Raw genomic sequence first — 19,513 nt, 5'->3', positions numbered from 1 at the left:
AGCTATCCTCCAACTGCAGGAACTGTTCCAGAAAAGAATCTTGGGAGAGGACTACCAACGAGTCCAATATTTCTAGGGCCACTTTTTTAAGTACACTGGGATGTAGATTAGCAGAGCCTGGGGATTTATCAGTCTTCAGTCCCACCAATTGTTTCAACAACATTTCTCCACTAATACAGCTTCTCGGGTACCTCGCTTCTAAGATGTGGCTCTGAAGATCGCAGATGAGTTGCACATTAACCAAACGTACCTCTTTTCTTTGGTGAAGTCAGCCACAATGATATAATGGTCTCAGTGCAAATGTCTATAACACCATGTGTCTGGGAAAGCCAGCTATGTTGGCAAAGCCTACTGCCCAAGCTGCAGCATTGAACTCATCATTAGAAATGAGTCAAAACAGTGTGATCTGGTACAAATTGCAACTTGGCAACTTGGTGCATTGAGAGATCTCATACAGCTCCCCATGGTTCTTAGAAGTGCCAGTTGCATAACAATGTAGTACAGCTGATTAGAGTGGTGCTGGAAAAACACAGCAGGTCAGGCAGCATCCGAGGAGCAGGAAAATCGATGTTTTGGGCAAATGCCCTTCATCAGGAATGAAGGCGGGGAGCCTCCTAGGTGGAGAGATAAATGGGGAGAAGGTAGCCAAGAGTACAATAGGTGGACGGAGGTGGGGATGAAGGTGATAGGTCAGAGAGGAGGGTGGAGCGAATAGGTGGGAAGGAGGATTGGCAGGTAGGACAGGTCATGAGGGCGGCGCTGTGCTGGAAGGTTGGAACTGGGATAAGGTGGGGGAGGGGAAATGAGAAAACTGGGGAAGTCCACATTGAAGTGTTCCGAGGCGGAAACTGAGGTGTTCTTCCTCCAGGCGTCAGGTGGTGAGGGAGTGGCGGTGGAGCAGGCCTTGGCAGAGTGGGAGGGGGAGTTGAAATGTTGGGCCATGGAGCGGTGGGGTTGATTGGTGCGGGTGTCCCGCTGACAATCACTGGGATAGGATGATCACCCACCACTGCAGTTCACAGATTGTGCTCCAGCAGATGACACAACTTTGTTATGGTGTCCCAGAAACACCTTTAAATATCTGCACTTTGCTCATCTGAGGAAAATAATATGGGATTAACAAATTCTGGGCCCTCAGCTGCGACTTCATGTCCACCTCCTTAATGGTCTTTCTGGTAAACATAACCACCTGCCTGGCTTTGTGGTTGCCCTAAAATGCAAGGCAGAGATGTGAGAGCACCAACTAGGTACAAAGTGAGTGAGCACAAAGAAAGCAAAGAGCCCAGAGATGCACCTTGCTCCGATGCACGAGGTGGGTGCCTGCCCCTGTCCTCGAAATGGCCTCGCTGCAATATTGCAAATGTAATGCCACATGAATGGGGGAGAAGGGGACCCAGAGAAAGTCACTGACAGCTAAGAGAGTGAATAGAGGATTAGATTTGATTTATTATTGTCACATGTACCTAGTACAGTGAAAAGTGTTTTTATGTGTGCAGGCAGATCATAACAAACAAAATCCATTTGGGTAATACAGCAGAGTGAAGAATACAATGTTACATGATTAGATTACTTACAGCATGGAAAAAGGCCCTTCAGCCCAACAAGTCCACACCGACCCAGACCCATTCCCCTACATCTACCCTTTCACCTAACACTACGGGCAATGTGGCATGGCCAATTCACCTAACCTGCACATTTTTAGATTGTGGGAGGAAACCAGAGCACCCGGAGGAAACCCACACAGACACGGGGAGAATGTGCAAACTCCACACAGAGAATCGCCTGAGGTGGGAATTGAACCCAGGTCTCTGGCATGTGAGGCAACAGTGCTAACCACTGTGCCACCATGCCACCCACCATTACAACTGCAGAGAAGGTGCACAAAGAACGAGATGAACATTAAATTTGGGGTGGCACGGTGGCTAAGTGGTTAGCACTGCTATCTCACAGCACCAGGGACCCAGGTTTGATTCCAGCCTTGGATGACTATCTGTGTGAAGTTTGCATGTTCTCCCTGTGTCTGTGTGGGTTTCCTCCGGGTGCTCCGGTTTCCCCTCTCAGTCCAAAAGATATGCAGGTCAGATGAATTGGTCTTTCTAAATTGCCCACAGTGTTAGATGCTTTAGTCAGAGGGAAATGGGTCTGGGTGGGTTTCTCTTCAGAGGGTCGGTGTGGACTTGTTGAGCTGAAAAGCCTGTTTCCACACTGTAGGGAATCTAATCTTAAATTTAAAATTTGAGAGGTCCATTCAGGACTCTGATAACAGCAGAGAAGAAGCTGTTATTGAACCTGTTGATGTTTAAGCTTCTGTATCTTCTGCCCAACAGAAGAGATTGGAATGGCTTATAACTGGGGTGGGAGGGGTCTTTGGTTATGTTGTTGCCTTCCCCAGGTAGTGAGTAGTGTAGACAAAGTCAATGGATGGAACATTAGCTTGCATAATGGATTGGACTGTATTCACAACTGTCTGTACTTTCTTACCGTCTTGGGCAGGAGCACCATGTGTTTCTGAAACAGCATGAGAGAGAGAGGAGTGAAAGTGAGGTCAGCAGCTTCAGAAAGAGGAGAGGTGACCTGCCAGTGAAGGGCAGTTGGTGGTGGGAGATAAACCCAGCAGTAAATGCCTCTTCAACCAGTTTCTACCTGTCAAAGCCAACGTGCGGCATCACAGGAACATGTATAGGTGATCTGTGTGTATTTCTTGTGCATCTCTTTTCATTAGCCAAGTGGATTATTGAAATTTCTGACCACAGTTAGGGAATTCACTTCTAAACTATTTAACATGCAAATTACTCCATTAAATATAGATAGCTGCTTGCATTGCAGCTGAAGTATGTGGGAGCAAGAGGATGCCAATGCGATTGACAATGACTACATCACCAGTAATTGTTCACTGCTCAGAGAACTTCGGCTCAGAGTTAATGAGCTAGAGGCCAAGCTGTGGACACTCTAACACATCAGGGATTGGGAAAGGTTCCATAGATTCAGGAGGCAGTCACATTCCTTACATTAATGACATCAAATTTGGTTTGCGGTCAGGAGGGTGTGACTGTAAGCGATGCAGGTATGAAAATCCAGAATTTAGCTATGGAGGAGCCTCACCAATAGGTTCAAACTTTTTGTTCTCGGTGTGGACAAGGTTGCAGGAAGGGTGAGTGAAGTGACCATTGCAACATGGTGCAGAGCGCTATTCAAGTGGAGAGAGGAGAGAAAAGAGAATTGTCATAATAAAGGGGATAGCATAGTTAGAGAAATACATTCTCATCTCTGCAGCAAAGACAAACAGTCTCAAAGTCTGCGTTACCTTCCTTGTTCAGGACATTCGTTCTGGGCTGGAGAGGAACTTGAAGTGGAAGGGAAAGGATCCAAAAAGGATTAGGAAAGTGGTTCCACTGAAGAATTATGAGCAATTTGGGCTAAATTTAAAGCAGAGGCTGAAGGTAATAATCTTTGGAGTCGCCACATGCAAAGTGGAGTGGGGCAGCTAATATTAGAAAGGCACAAAGTTGACTCAAAGATTGATGTGGGCGCAAAGGTTCCAACTGGTACCAGGACAGGGGAAAGAAAGTGCTCTTCCGTCGGGATGGGTTTCACTTGAACCATGTTGGGACCAGTGTCCTGGCAAATTGTGTAACGAGGTTTGGAGATGGGGTTTTAAACTAATTAGCAATATGGAAGGGTTTAATTGAAGGGAGGTTTGAAAGAACAAAAAGAAATGTGGGAGCAGAGGTACAAGATAGTCAAGAGGTAAGCAATAATCAAAGTGTGACAGGAAGCAGGCGAATACTGTACATGCACAGAAGAGTTCAGTAGAAATGAGAATCATGATGGAGGAAGATAACAGATAAGCATGTGCTAATGGGCGAAAAGATCTTGTGACAGTCACAATCATGAGGGATAAAATATTTGACAAATTAATGGGACTAAAGGCAAACAAGTAACCAGAACCAAATGACCTGATTCCAATGGTTTTAAAAGGGTCCAGAGATAGTAGACATTTCTGTCAAAATATTTCAGGACTCACTGGGTTTCAGCATGGTTCTAACAGATTAGAAAACCATTAATGTGATGTATCTACTTAAAAGGAGAGAGAAACAGAAATCGGGAAACCATGGACTAGTTCATTTAACATTTGTCATTGAGAGAATGTTGGAATTTGTTATTAAGGATGAAATTGAAGGACATTCAGAAAAGCTGAGCATAATCAAACCAATTAAATTGAAAGGGAAAACATATTTGACAGATTTGGCAATGCCATGGCTTAGTTGGTTAAAGCAGCTGTCCAGTAAACAGGAAACTGGGCTCCGATCCCAGCAGTGTCTGTACCTACCTTATACTGGGATGGCTCAGTGGCTCAGTAGTTAGCACTGCTACATCACAGCACCAGGGACCTGGATTTGATTCCACCCTCAGCTGACTGTGTGGAGTTTGCACATTCTCCCTGTGTCTGTATGGGTTTCATCCATGAGCTCCGTATTCCTCCCACAGACCAAGGTGGATTGGCAATATTAAATTTCCCATTATGCAAGCACAGAAACAGACCCTTCAGTCCAACCCATCCAGGCTGACCAGATATCCCAACCCAATCTATTCCCACCTGCCAGCACCCGGCCCATATCCCTCCAAACCCTTCCTATTCATATACCCATCCTAATGCCTCTTAAATGTTGCAATTGCACCAGCCTCCACCACATTCTCTGGCAGCTCATTCCATACACATACCACCCTCTGTGTAAAAAAGTTGCACCTTAGGTCTGTTTTATATCTTTCTCCTCTCGCCCTAAACCTATACCCTCTAGTTCTGAACTCCCCGACCCCAGGGAAAAGACTTTGTATATTTACTCTATCCATGCCCCTCATAATTTTGTAAACCTCTTTAAGATCACCCCTCAGCCTCCGATGCTCCAGGGAAATCTGTTCAGTCTCTCCTTGTAGCTCAAATCTCCAAACCTGTCAACATCCTTGTAAATCTTTTCTGAACCTTTTCAAGTTTCACAAAATCTTTCCGATAGGAAGGAGACCAGAATTGCACGCAATATTCCAACAGTGGCCTAACCAATGTCCTGTACAGCCGCAACATGATCTCCCAACTCCTGTACTCAATACTCTGACCAATAAAGGAAAGCATACCAAACGTCTTCTTCACTATCCTATCTACTTGCGACACCACTTTCTAGGAGCTATGAACCTGCACTCCAAGATCTCTTTGCTCAGCAACATTCCCTAGGACCTTACCATTAAGGTTATAAGTCCTGCTAAGATTTGCTTTCCCAAAATGCAGCACCTCACATTTATCTGAATTAAACTCCATCTGCCACTTCTCAGCCCATTGGCCCACCTGGTCAAGATCCTGTTGTAATCTGAGGTAACCCTCTTCGCTGTCCACTACACCTCCAATTTTGGTGTCATCTGCAAACTTAATAACTGTACCTCTTGTGCTCGCATCCAAATCATTTATGTAAATGACAAAAAGTAGAGCACCCAGCATCCATCCTTGTGGCACTCCACTGATCACAGGCCTCCAGTCTGAAAAACAACTCTCCACCACCACCCTCTGTCTTCTACCTTTGAGCCAGTTCTGTATCCAAATGGCTAGTTCTTCCTGTATTCCATGAGATCTAACCTTGCTAATCAGTCTCCCATAGGGAACCTTGTCGAATGCCTTACTGAAGTCCATATAGATCACATCTCCCACTCTGCCCTCATCAATCCTCTTTGTTACTTCTTCAAAAAACTCACTCAAGTTTGTGAGACATGATTTCCCATGCACAAAGCCATGTTGACTATCCCTAATCAGTCCTTGCCTTTCCAAATACATGTACATCCTGTTCCTTAGGATTCCCGATGTCAGGCTCACTGGTCTATAGTTCCCTGGCTTGCCCTTACCACCCTTCTTAAACAGTGGCACCACGTTTGCCAACCTCCAGTCTTCTTGCACCTCACCTGTGACTATCTATGATACAAATATCTCAGCAAGAGGCCCAGCAATCACTTCTCTAGCTTCCCACAGAGTTCTCGGGTACACCTGATCAGGTCCTGGGGATTTATCCACCTTTACCTGTTTCAAGACATCCAACACTTCCTCCTCTGTAATCTGGACATTTTGCAAGACGACACCATATATTTCCCTACAGTCTATATCTTCCATATCCTTTTCCACAGTAAAAACTGATGCAAAATACTCATTTAGTATCTCCCCCTTTTCTGTGGCTCCACATGGAGGCCACCTTGCTGATCTTTGAGGGGCCCTATTCTCTCCCTAGTTACCCTTTTCTCCTTAATATATTTGTAAAAACCCTTTGGATTCTCCTTAATTCTATTTGCCAACGCTATCTCATGTCCCCTTTTTGGCATCCTGATTTCCCTCTTAAGTATACTCCTACTTCCTTTATACTCTTCTGAGGATTCACTCGATCTATCCTGTCTACCTTACATATGCTTCCTTCTTTTTCTTAACCAAACCCTCAATTTATTCAGTCATCCAGCATTCCTTACACCTACCAGCCTTTACTTTCACCCTGACAGGAATATACTTTCTCTGGATTCCCGTTATCTCATTTCCGAAGGCTTCCCATTTTCCAGCCATCCCTTCACCTGCGAACATCTGTCTCCAATCAGCTTTCGAAGGTTCTTGCCTAATACCATCAAAATTGACCTTTCTCCAATTTAGAACTTCAACTTTTAGATCTGGTTTATCCTTTTCCATCACTATTTTAAATCTAATAGAATTATGGTCGCTTGCCCCAAAGTGCACCCCCACCTACACCTCAGTCACCTGCCCTGCCTTATTTCCCAAGAGTAGGTCAAGGTTTGCATCTTCTCTTGTAGGTACATCCACACATTGATTCAGAAAATTGTCTTGTACGCACTTAACAAATTCCTCTCCATCTAAACCTTTAACACTATGGCAGTCCCAGTCTATGTTTGGAAAGTTAAAACCCCCTATCATAACCTATTATTCTTACAGATAGCAGAGACCTCCTTACAAGTTTGTTTCTCAATTTCCCTCTGACTATTAGGGAATCTATAATGCAATCCTAATAAGGTGATCATCCCTTTCTTATTTCTCAGTTCCACCCAAATAACTTCCCTGGATGTATTTCCAGGAATATCCTCCCTCAGCACAGCTGTAATGCTATCCCTTATCAAAAGTGGCACTCCCCCTCCTCTCTTGCCTCCCTTTCTATACTTCCTGTAGCATTTGTATCCTGGAACATTAAGCTGCCAGTCCTGCCCATCCCTGAGCCATGTTTCTGTAATTGCTATGATATCCCAGTCCCATGCTCCTAACCATGCCCTGAGTTCATCTGACTTCCCTGTTAGGCCGCTTGCATTGAAATAAATGCAGTTTAATTTATTAGTCCTACCTTGTCCCTGCCTGCCCTGACTGTTTGACTCACTTCTGTTCTCAACTATACCAGTCTGAGATTGATCTCTTTCCTCACTATCTCCCTGGGTCCCACTCCCCCACCGTACTAGTTTAAATCCTCCCAAGCAGCTGTAGCAAATTTCCCTGCCAGTATATTAGTCCCCTTCCAATTTAGGTGCAATCCATCCTTCTTGTACAGGTAATTTCTACCCCAAAATTAAGTAAATGCTTCCATTAGTGAGGGAACCTCAAACTGAGTGAATAGTTACATAATAAGGATACATTCATTAAAAATGGATATCTGAGGGTATCTCTTCTCAGAGGTTACAATGAAGGACTACAAGGTTGGGGGTGTGTCTGGGTGGAATCCTATTTGGAGGGTCGATGTGGACTCGATAGGCTGAATTGCCTGCTTCTATACTATAGTGATTCTAGATTTGCTGGATTTTTTGAGGTTACAGCAAGAAGAGTTCATAAAGAGAAGCAGTATCTGCAATGTATATGGACTTTCAGAAGGCACTGAATAATTTTCATGTAAAAGGTAACTGCACCAGATAGGAGCTCATAGTATTGATGGTAATATATTTGCATGGATTGAGGATTAGCAACAATAATTGAAATATTGAGAGTTGAGGGCTATGATGAAAGTGAATTTAAGGCCTGGGACAGATCCACTATGATCTTGTTGAATGGTGGGGTAGGCTTCAGGATATGCATAACCTTTCCTCTTCCTATGTTCTTTCACTGTGCCAATGTGTTCTAAAGTTCAGTATTGATGTGATGTGTGATGATGCAACTCCTTGAACAAGGTTATGTTATCATTTTTTTTTCAGGAGGTCATAAAAGATACAGACAAGTCTGGAATTAGGTGGGTTTTAGGGCTAGTTTGATGATAGCTAACAGATACTGCCTCAGAAAAAGGCTTTCAAGTAAAAAAAAAACACTTGTACAATGAAAGGGGAATGGCCAAGTTTCCCAGCTCAGCTTTTCTCTGGTTTGGTCTGGCTGTTCACTGAAAGCAGTCAGGGCAGTTGAAAAGCTGCTGGATGCAAAGAAGTGGGTCCAAGCTGATCCTCCTCTCTCTCTGACATCTCTCCTGTGAGACCCTGTTTTTGATTTTACCTTTTATGCCAAGGAATGTTTATGGGGATTGTTACAAGTATTTGGAACAGCATCATTGGGATGATCTGTTGGGATTTTGGATAGGTTAAGTTATTCTGTATTCTGTTCTCTTTTGTTCATGTTTCATTTGATAATCTTGTAAATAAATTCTGTTTTGTTTTCAGACAACCAGCAAAGTTAGGGTCGGAGCTATTTTTTTGAAATGTTTTGAGGGGATCTGGCTGGGTCCATAGCAGATGAATAATATTATAAAGGTGTTGCAGATGTGTTATGATGATATGGTGATGCCAAATTCCATGGACGATGGAGAGGCAAAAGCAGGCGGTTGCTGCTCATGAAGCAAAAGCTAAGGTATTGGACAAAACTGGCCAAGATGGTGGTCTCAGGAGCAAGCAGCCAGCTGGAGTTACCAGAGACTTTTACGTTGTAATTTATCATCAACTAGCTTTTCTCCACCATCTAGCAAAATAGCATGCTACATATAACTGGGTGAGATTAAATAATAATAAGATGTTAATGCATGCAAACTAGTGAGATTCACGTTTCACCATTATAACCTTAGGTGAAAATTTGGCATATTTAATTTGCAAGGCCTGATTTCTCCATATGTTGCCTCCCAACATGTCATTATCGGTATCATTCAAGGCCTGGGAAGCTTCCTCCCATAATTTCAGCTGCTGTTCTTGGGAAAATTGGCAACTCAGAGAGAATTCTATTCTGTCCAAAATAACTTCTTCATGGTTTATCAAAGAGAGGTTTTTTTTATTTTCCTTTAGGCTTCCCAAAATTTGCAAATGCTTTTAACCCAGAAAAAAAAACCTAAAACAGGAAAATGACATCAATAGCATCATTTTGAGCACAAAGGTGTGATATCGAGTTACCAATTGTGGAGCCCAAAAAAGATTTTGTGTCTTGTTGAAATACTCTTTAAACAACTTAGATATGTTTAACACTTAATTGATCTCAGTTGGAATGGGATATCTTGCAATAATTTAAAATATTGTAGTCTCATACAAAGTTAAATGTATCCTTTATGCATTCTTGATTCCATTATTGACTGAAACAGATGCTAGAGAAACAAAAGCACTTGGATTTCAAGTACTTTGTTCAATTAATCTGTTTCTCTGCGATCAGGATGTAAATCTCCTTTACAAGAGACATTGAATATTAACATATGAGACTTCTTTCTGCCATTCATGGTGCTACCTGTAATTAGATTGGTCATTGATAATCTTAGCTTTTTTTCCCTAACGTAGATCCTGTCCAAGTTCATTGATTTTATTAAAATTAAGAATTGGTTATCTGTGCCACACAAATGCATTGTGCAAATAAGACAAATGGAATCCTAATCAATACAGCTTTTAATCTCTAATGTTTATTAATCTGTGTTTTGTTCCCTGTTGATGGCATCTTGATACAGAAATTGATTTTCTTTTTAGAAACAGCATTGGATTCCATTACTGGAGTGCTTGAAGCAGATTTGCTCTTGTAAACCCTGCGGATATTCCAGCCAGTTTAAATGTAAACCCCAGTGGCAAATCCATTGCTTTACTTCCATTTTCCTCTCCAGCTACATATTAGCTAAGAGGCAAAATTAAAGAACTGGAAGATGTGAGTGAGAAGTAATGATCAAATTTTCAGTATGTCAAGGGTACAGGATTTCTTTTTCTTATGTACTCAGAAAATTAATGGACAACTTACTTTTTGAATCTGTAGTCAACTTTTTTTTGTTTGAAGATATAGATTTGATTCCCTATAGTATGGAAACAGGCCCTTCGGCCCAACAAGTTACCCACCCAGACAAATTCCCTTATCCTATATTTACCCCTGACTAATGCACCTAACACTATGGGCAATTTAGCATGGCCAATTCACCTAACCTGCACATTTTTGGACTGTGGAAGGAAACCCATGCAGACACAGGGAGAATGTGCAAACTCTACACAGACAGGCACCCAAGGCTAGAATTGAACCTGGATTCCTGTTGCTGTGAGGCAGCAGTGCTAACCACTAAGCCACTGTGTCACCCCCTTTAAGTATAATACAGATTGAGGTCAATTATTTTTAAAATGGGAAACTGAATTAAAGAGTTTTCTTGCTCCAGCCTTAGTGAAATTTATTCTTGACTAGGTCATTGACATGTTTACATGAGTGACCCAAGTTTGCAACAACAAGTTAGGAGTCAAGTTAACAATGTCAGCAAACTTTTGAAAGTGTTGTTATACCTGTCAATTTACAAAAGTGTCTACTGACTTAATTTATTTTGGTCTTCTGGAATGCATCAAATTAGGTTTTGGCCTCCTCCAGTGAGTCTAACTCAATATCACTCTAATAGTAGTCCAAATCCTGACTCCAGATTCAGATCGCAATTACACCATAAAGACAGATTCAGTTGCAAATTACTGCACATGCTGGAATCTGTACTGAGAACAATAAATTCTGGGTATCACAGATTTGATGAAGAGAGAACAAGCTAACATTTCAAGTCTAGATGACTCTTGATCAGAGCTGGTGAAGTGTGGAGGGTAAAGAATTTTCGCTATAGTTTGGAGTGCAGGGGTGTGAGGGTAGTGGGCGTAGGATGCCTGTGGAGAAAAGACGTTGATAGTTCAGATTAAGTGACTGGAATGTGAGAATGGCAGAACAATAATGTGTCTCCTGCCAGACTTGAAAGTGCATACAGTCCCACTTGGATGGAGGAGGGGAGAGAGGACACGATAACAGGATGTAACAAGTTAAAAGAAAGGAAAGGAGTGGGAGTTGGTTCACAATTTGGAGGTGTTGAAATCAATATTAAGTCCAGAAGGCTGTAAAGTACTTCATCTGAAGATGAGATTTTGTTCCCCAGTTTGCACTGTGATTCACTGGAACACAGCAGCATGCTGAGGATGTACACGTGGGCAAGCGAGCAGGACGGTGTGTTAAAACAACCGGCTATGGGAAGGTCAGGGTCATGCTTGCACACAGACTGGAGGTGCAAAGCGGTCTACCAATCTCTCTGTGGTTTCTCCAATGTAGAGTAGGCCACATTGGGTGCAACGAATACAATACACAAGACTGGAGGAGGTATAGGTGAAATGCTGCTTCACCTGGAAAGACTGCTTAGGCCCTTGTATGGTGAGTAGGGACGAGGTGAAGGGGCAGGTGTCGCAACTTCTGCGGTTACATGCAAATGTGCTGTGGGGAGGGGAGTGGTGTTGGTGGTTGTGGAATGGACTAGGATGTCCTGAAGGGAATGATCCCTACGAAATTCAGACAGGGCAAGTGAGGGGAAGATGTGTTTGGTAGTGGCATTCTGCTGGAGTTGTCTATCCTTTCAAGCCTGGCAGTTAGACACACCATTGTTCTGTCATTCTCACAGTCTGATCTTTTCTCCAAAAGACAGACTCATGTTACACCATTGGCTCGATTGTAGTGAGTAAATATTAGCCTAAAATCTGCTAGGTTAGCTGAGACATCAATATCTTGGGCAATTCACATGGAGTCTACTATAATGAAGATTCTGTAGAGTCCCCATGTACAACTGCCATCTACACTTCAGAAATGACTCTCTGGCTATTAAAAAATGAAACCTTTAAAACCAATGTAGTCTATGACAGGTCCAAGTATTAAAAATCACATAATAGAAGATTGTTTGTCCATTTTTACCACTATCAGGAAAAAAACTCTACCAGAGTACCCTTTTATAGGGGTCCAGAAAGCAGTGCATATGGGTATATACATTTGTATGCATGTAGGTAGTCAGCACATGCCTGTTTCCAATGGAATCACTGGGCACTTAAATTCAAACTTCTGGGAAATTACATAGGGAAGCTTTCAGTTGTAAAGCCCATGCATTTTCTACAAAAAAAATTGATCTTACCACCACAATATAAGGCAGTTGTCAGCCCAATATTATCCCTTGTTTCTTTCATAGTGCAGGTTGTTTGAATACTTGGATGCTGGCTTGAGGACAAACAGAGGAAGTTGTAGTAATTAAATGGAGAAAGGCATGAGTAATGTATTGGATATAATTAAGCATTTAATACTGACCAGAACTACTGATGAGAATATGTAAATTAGGAATTAACATGAATTTGTTCACTCGGTGCCAATGTTTTCTTATTACCACTTAGACAACCTTCCAGGTTAACTCTGCCAGCTGCTGAGAACAGGGGCTAAATGGAATTTCAGTTTTGTTTTCCACCATAATGAGAAGTCTTATAATTAGAAATTTCATCACTAATGCTTCAGAATCGTTTTCCCCCCAAGTGTGTTTTTTTTAATTGTAGGGTTTGACTACTTTCACTGAACTTTAGAGAAGAGTTATATTTGAATTTACTTCAGACATAAAATAGAAACACCACACAAAGATTTTTTTTAGCTGAAAAAGATTAAAATTCTTGCTTTCTTTATTTTCAAAGATACTTAGAATTATCTAAGTAAGTAATCATCTCTTGGCAAGTTCACCTCCATGCATTCAGTTATTCTCCTTTACACATAAACTAACCAGCAAATGTTAATAAGATCAGAAGATCATGAGAAATAGGAACAGGAATACCCCTCCACAGTTCAATAGGGTTATGGCTGATTTGACAGTCCTCACTTCTACTTTCTGGCCTTTTTCCCATATGGAAGGTATAGACTATAGGGAAATAGATGGTGACATCTTGCAAAATATCCATATTACAGAGGAGGAAGTGCTGGATGTCTTGAAACGGGTAAATGTGGATAAATCTCCAGGACCTGATTAGATGTACCCGAGAACTCTGTGGAAGCTAGAGAAGTGATTGCTGGGCCTCTTGCTGAGATATTTGTATGATCGATAGTCACAGGTGAGATGCTGGAAGAATGGAGGTTGGCTAACGTGGTGCCACTGTTTAACAAGGGCAATAAAGACAAGCCTGGGACCTATAGACCACTGAACCTGACATGGGTGATGGGCATGTTGTTGGAGGGAATCCTGAGGGACAGGATGTACATGTATTTGGAAAGGCAAGGACTAATTATGGATCATCAACATGGCTTTGTGCATGAGAAATCATGTCTCACAAACTAGATTGAGTTTTTTGAGGAAGTAACAAAGAGGATTGATGAGGGCAGAGCAGTAGATGTGATCTATATGGACTTCAGTAAGGCATTGAACAAGGTTCCCCATGGAAGACTGATTAACAAGGTTAGATCTCATGGAATACAGGGAGAACTAGCCATATGGATACAGAACTGGCTTAAAGATAGAAGACAGAGGGTGGTATTGGAGGGTTGTTTTTCAGACTGGAGGCCTGTGACTAATGGAGTGCCACAAGGATCGGTGCTGGGTCCTCTACTTTTTGTCATTTATATAAATGATTTGGATGCGAGCATAAGAGGTACAGTTAGTAAGTTTGCAGATGACACCAAAATTGGAGTGTAGTGGACAGCGAAGAGGGTTACCTCAGATTACAACAGGATCTTGACCAGATGGGCCAATGGGCTGAGAAGTGGCAGGTGGAATTTAATTCAGGTAAATGCGAGGTGCTGCATTTTGGGAAAGCAAATCTTAGCAGGACTTATACACTTAATGGTAAGGGCCTCGGGAGTGTTGGTGAGCAAAGAGACCTTGGAGTGCAGGTTCATAACTCCTTGAAAGTGGAGTCGCAGGTAGATAGAATAGTGAAGAAGGTGTTTGGTATGCTTTCCTTTATTAGTCAAAGTATTGAGTACAGGAGTTGGGGGGTCATGTTGCGGCTGTACAGGACATTGGTTAGACCACTGTTGGAATATTGCATGCAATTCTGGTCTTCTTCCTATTGGAAAGATGTTGTGAAACTTGAAAGGGTTCAGACAAGATTTACAAGGATGTTGCCAGGGTTGGAGGATTTGAGCTATAGGGAGAGGCTGAACAGGCTGGGGCTGTTTTCTCTGGAGCATCGGAGGCTGAGGAGTGATCTTATAGAAGTTTACAAAATTATGAGGGGCATGGATAGGGTAAATAGGCAAAGTCTTTTCCCTGGGGTAGGGGAGTCCAGAAATAGAGGTCATAGGTTTAGGGTGAGAGGGAAAAGATATAAAAGAGACCTAAGGGGCAACTTTTTCACACAGAGGGTGGTACGTGTATGGAATGAGTTGCCAGAGGATGTGCTGGAATCTGGTACAATTGCAGCATTTAAAAGGCATTTGGATGGGTATACAAATAGGAAGGGTTTGGAGGGATATGGGCCGGGTACTGGCAGCTGGGACTAGATTGGGTTGGGATATCTGGTCAGCATGCACGGGTTGGACCGAAGGGTCTGTTTCCATGCGTATATCTCTATAACTCTTGATTCCCATACTGATCAAGAATGTGTCTATCTCAGTCTTAACTCTACATAAAGACCCTGCCTCACAGTTCTCTGTGGCTCGGAATTCCAAAGACATAATGCTTTGCGAGATGAAATTCCTCTTCATCTCAGTCTCAGAATTAAGGCTGCCAATGTACGACTGTGCCTTTAATCCTGGACTCTCCCATGACGGGAAACATCCTGTCAATATTTACCTTGTCAAGTTCCTTAAGAATCCTATGTGTGTCAATGAGATTATCTCTCATTCTTCTAAACTCCAGTGAGTAGAGTCCCAACCTGTGTAATCTTTACTCAGAATACAATACCTCCATACTGGGCATCATTCTAGTGATTGTTCCCTGCACTGCCAACAATGCAATCATATATTTTCTTGTTGTGGTTCTGTTCGCCGAGCTGGAAGTTTTTGTTGCAAACGTTTCGTCCCCTGGCTAGGCGACATCATCAGTGTTTGGGAGCCTCCTGCGAAGCGCTTCTTTGATGTTTCCTCCGGTGTTAAGAGTGGTCTGTCCCTGCCGCTTCCGGTTGTCAGTTTCAGCTGTCCGCTGTAGTGGTTGGTATATTGGGTCCAGGTCGATGTGTTTGTTGATGGAGTTTGTGGATGAATGCCATGCCTCTAGGAATTCCCTGGCTGTTCTCTGTCTGGCTTGCCCTATGATAGTAGTGTGCACTATGACTGCACTAAACACTATATAGGACAAACAGGAAGACAGCTAACAATCCGCATACATGAACATCAACTAGCCACGAAACGATATGACCAGCTATCCTTAGTAGCCACACACGCAGACAACAAGCAACATGAATTCGACTGGGACAACACTACTATCATAGGGCAAGCCAGACAGAAAACAGCCAGGGAATTCCTAGAGGCATGGCATTCATCCACAAACTCCATCAACAAACACATCGACCTGGACCCAATATACCAACCACTACAGCGGACAGCTGAAACTGACAACCGGAAGCGGCAGGGACAGACCACTATAAACACCGGAGGAAACATCAAAGAAGCGCTTCGCAGGAGGCTCCCAAGCACTGATGATGTCGCCTAGCCAGGGGACGAAACGTTTGCAACAAAAACTTCCAGCTCGGCGAACAGAACCACAACAACAAGCACCCGAGCTACAAATCTTCGCATAAACTTTGAATATATTTTCTTAAATAAAGGGAACAAAACTGCACACAGTCCTCAGATGTAGTCTCACCACCACCTCGTCCAGTCGCAGTAAGACTTCCTTACTCTTCTACTCCAAACCCATTTAAATAAGGGCTAACATTTAATTAAACTACCTGATTATTTGCTACACTTGTGTGCAAGCTTTCTGTGTTTTGCGCACAAATATCATGAAATCTCTTTGGGTTGCAGCTTTCTGCAGTTTTTCTCAATTTAACTAATTTTTTTATGAACTCCCGTCCAAAATGAACAGCTTCACATTTCCCAACTTTTTGCCTACTTACTCTATTCATATCTTTCTATAAACTACTTATATCCCTCTCTCAACCTGCCTTTCCAAATATTTTTGTTTTCTCTGCAAATTTGGCTATAGTACATTTGCATCTTTCCTCTAAGTCATTAATATATATTGTAAACAGTTGTGGGCCCAGATCTGATCCATGTGGAACTCCACTGGTCACAGGTCACCAACCTGAAAAAGACCCTCTTATCTCTTCTGCCCATGAGCCAAATCTCTATCCATGCTAATATAATACCTTCAACCCCGTGGGCTATTATCTTATGACTTAACTTTTTGTGAGGTACCTTATTGAAGGCCTTCTGGAAGTCCAAATACAACCCATCCCCTCTATCCACTTTGGTTAAGACTGCCTCAAAAATCTCTCATAAATTAGTCAGACATGATTCGTCAGACATGGAAGCAGCATGGTGCCTCAGTGGTTAATACTGTTACCTCTCAGCACCAGGAACCCGGATTTGATTCCAGCCTTGGGTGACTGTTGATGTGGAGTTTACACACATTCTCCCCATGTCTGTGGATTTCTGCTGTGTGCTCTGGCTTCCTCCCACAGCCCAAAGATGTGCAGGTTAGGTGTATTAGCCATGCTAAATTGCCCCATAGTGTCTAGGGATGTGCAGGCTAGGTGGGTTACCAATGGGAAATAAGGGGTTATGGAGATAGGTTGGTTAGTGGGTGGGTTGGGGTGGGAGCTCTTCAACCCTCACAGGGGGGGTCAGTGCAGACTCAATGGGCTAAATGGCCTCCTCCAATAGTCTAGGAAATCTATGGTTGCCCTTTCATGACGCCATGCTGATTCTGCTCGATTAGTCATGATTTTCCAAAAGTTCTGCCGTTACTTTCTTAATAATAATTGATTCCAACAATAGATGCTAGGCTAATAGGCCTATAGTTCCCCATTTCTTGCTTCCCTCCCTTTTTGACTAGGGACATCACATTGGCAGTTTTCCAATCATTTGGTACTTCTTCAGAATCTGAGGATATTTAGAAAGTTACAATTAATGCAACTACTATCTCTGTAGCCATAGTTTTTAGGATCTTGGGATACAAGCCTTCAGGGCCAGGGGACTTATCTACCTTTAACCCCATTAGTTTGTCTAATACCCACTTCCCTAGTGATGGTGATTGCATTTAATTCCTCCCCCATATCCTTTAGTATTAATTTGATATTAAAGTATCTTCTACTGTAAAGATTGATGCAAAATATTTGTTTAACATCTCTGCTATTTCCTTGTCTCCCATAACTATCTCCCCAGATTCATTTTCTAAGGGGCCTTTGTTCTCTTTGACCTCTGTCTTTCTTTTTATATATTTAAAGAAGATCTTACTCTCGGTTTTTACATTCCCTCACTAGGCTGCCCTCGTAGTCTCTTTTTTTTCTCTTTATTAGCTTTACAATTCTCCTCTTCTGGATTCTGAATTTATCCCAGTCTTCGGGCCTATCACTGACTTTTGCCTCCTCTTTTTTTTTGGTCTACTAAATATTCTCCTTAACTTCTTTGGTTAGCCATGGTGGGTTTATCCCTCTGTTAGGATCTTTCCTCCTTACTGGTGAGTATTTTTGCTGAAAGTCATCAATTACCTCAAAAAAAAATTTTGTTTACTATCTACCTGCTAATCTATCTGCCTAATTCACTTTAACTAACTCTACCCTTATTTCGTTGAAATTCCCTTTATTGAGGTTAAACATGATTGTTTTCAAACAAAGTTTCTCACTCTGGGACTGATCACTACTTCCTAACAGATCTTTTACTCCAATATTATTCTATTACGTCTGCCTTATTATCCATACCAGATTGAGGATAGCCTGTTTCCTGGTTGGTCCATGGCATATCGCTCGAGAAATCTATCCCTATGCAGTCTATGAATTTGTTGTCGTAGCTGTGCTTTCCAATTTTATTAACCTAGAAATCATGAAGATTAACTATTGCTCAATTCTTTTTACATGCTCCTACTATTTGTTGATTTATAGCTTTTCCTGCAGAATGATTACTGTTTGGGGGTCTGTACAATTCTCTTACCAATATCTGCTTTCCCTTGCTGGTTTTTTACCTCCAACCAAATGGACCCTGCATCATCTGAACCTAGGTCATCTCTCACAATTGTCCTCATCTAATCTCTTATTAACAGTGCTACCCTACCATCTTTTCCATTCCTCCAGTTTTTCTGAAAGGCCAAACATCCCTAAAGATGAAGTTCTTAGTCTTGAGGTCCTTGTAACCATGTTTCCGTAATGTCTCGAAATCTTATTCATTTCCCTCAATTTGTGCCATCAGGTTTTTCTTCCTTATTCTGAAAACTTTGTGCATTAAGATATCAAACCTTTTTGCTTGTTCTATTACCAATTTCCACGTACTTTTATGCTTCCTTAATGCAATATGACATTCACACATTCTATCCCTTCCAGTAACAATCCACCCCATCACTAACCTGCAAGCCTACCTTCTACTTTGTTTTGGTTATATTGGTGGGTTCTGGCAAATAGTTTGCAGCCTGAATTTAATTGGTATTGCCAATATCAAAAATTTCCAATGTTAGCTTGCATTTGGTTTATATACAAGTTAAGTGTAAATTTAAGCTTTTTCTTTACATGGGGTAATGCTAGGTAATACTGGTAACACAAAATATCCACCCACTACCCTGCTGTTCCATAAGAAAAAGAAAACACAATTAGATTACCTACAGCGTGGAAACAGGTCCATCGGCCCAACTAATCCACACCAACCCTCTGAAGAGTAACCCACCCAGACCTGTTCCCCATATTTATCCCTGACTAAAGCACCTAACACTATGGGCAATTTCGCTTGACTAATTCACCTGACCTGCACACCTTTGGACTGTGGGAGGAAACCGGAGCACCCAGAAGAAACCCATGCAGACACAGGGAGAATGTGCAACCTCCACACAGACAGTTGCTTGTGATGGGAATCGAACCCAGGTCCCTGGTGCTGTGAGGCAGCAGTGCTAACCACTGAGCCACCGTGCCACCCCGCCACACCAAAAGTGTTTAATGCAATGACAGTTATTTTGCAAGAACTGGTAGATTTAACCCAACTGATTCACAGACCTGCATTTTTGCCATTCTGTAACTCCTCTGCCTCAGAAAGGTCATCCCACTTATACTATGAAGACCCAACAGAGGACTGCTTAATAACCATTGGCTGGAATCCTGTAAAATAAGAGGTCTTTACATGGCTAACATTCCACTGTCAAATAATACATAAACACTATGCAATACCCCAAAATATTTT

At 42.3% G+C, this 19,513-nt stretch overlaps 1 protein-coding gene across 1 annotated transcript in view; it reads left to right on the top strand.

Moving 5' to 3' along the window:
- Nucleotides 1–19,513, top strand: part of znf804a (zinc finger protein 804A) — a 352,607-nt gene that overhangs the window by 321,974 nt on the left and 11,120 nt on the right. The gene's annotated exons all lie outside the window — the stretch shown is intronic.

This window comes from Chiloscyllium plagiosum, chromosome 7 (assembly GCF_004010195.1).
Source record: "Chiloscyllium plagiosum isolate BGI_BamShark_2017 chromosome 7, ASM401019v2, whole genome shotgun sequence".
NCBI classification, from domain to species: domain Eukaryota; kingdom Metazoa; phylum Chordata; class Chondrichthyes; order Orectolobiformes; family Hemiscylliidae; genus Chiloscyllium; species Chiloscyllium plagiosum.
This window is presented reverse-complemented; position numbering and strand designations above follow the sequence as displayed.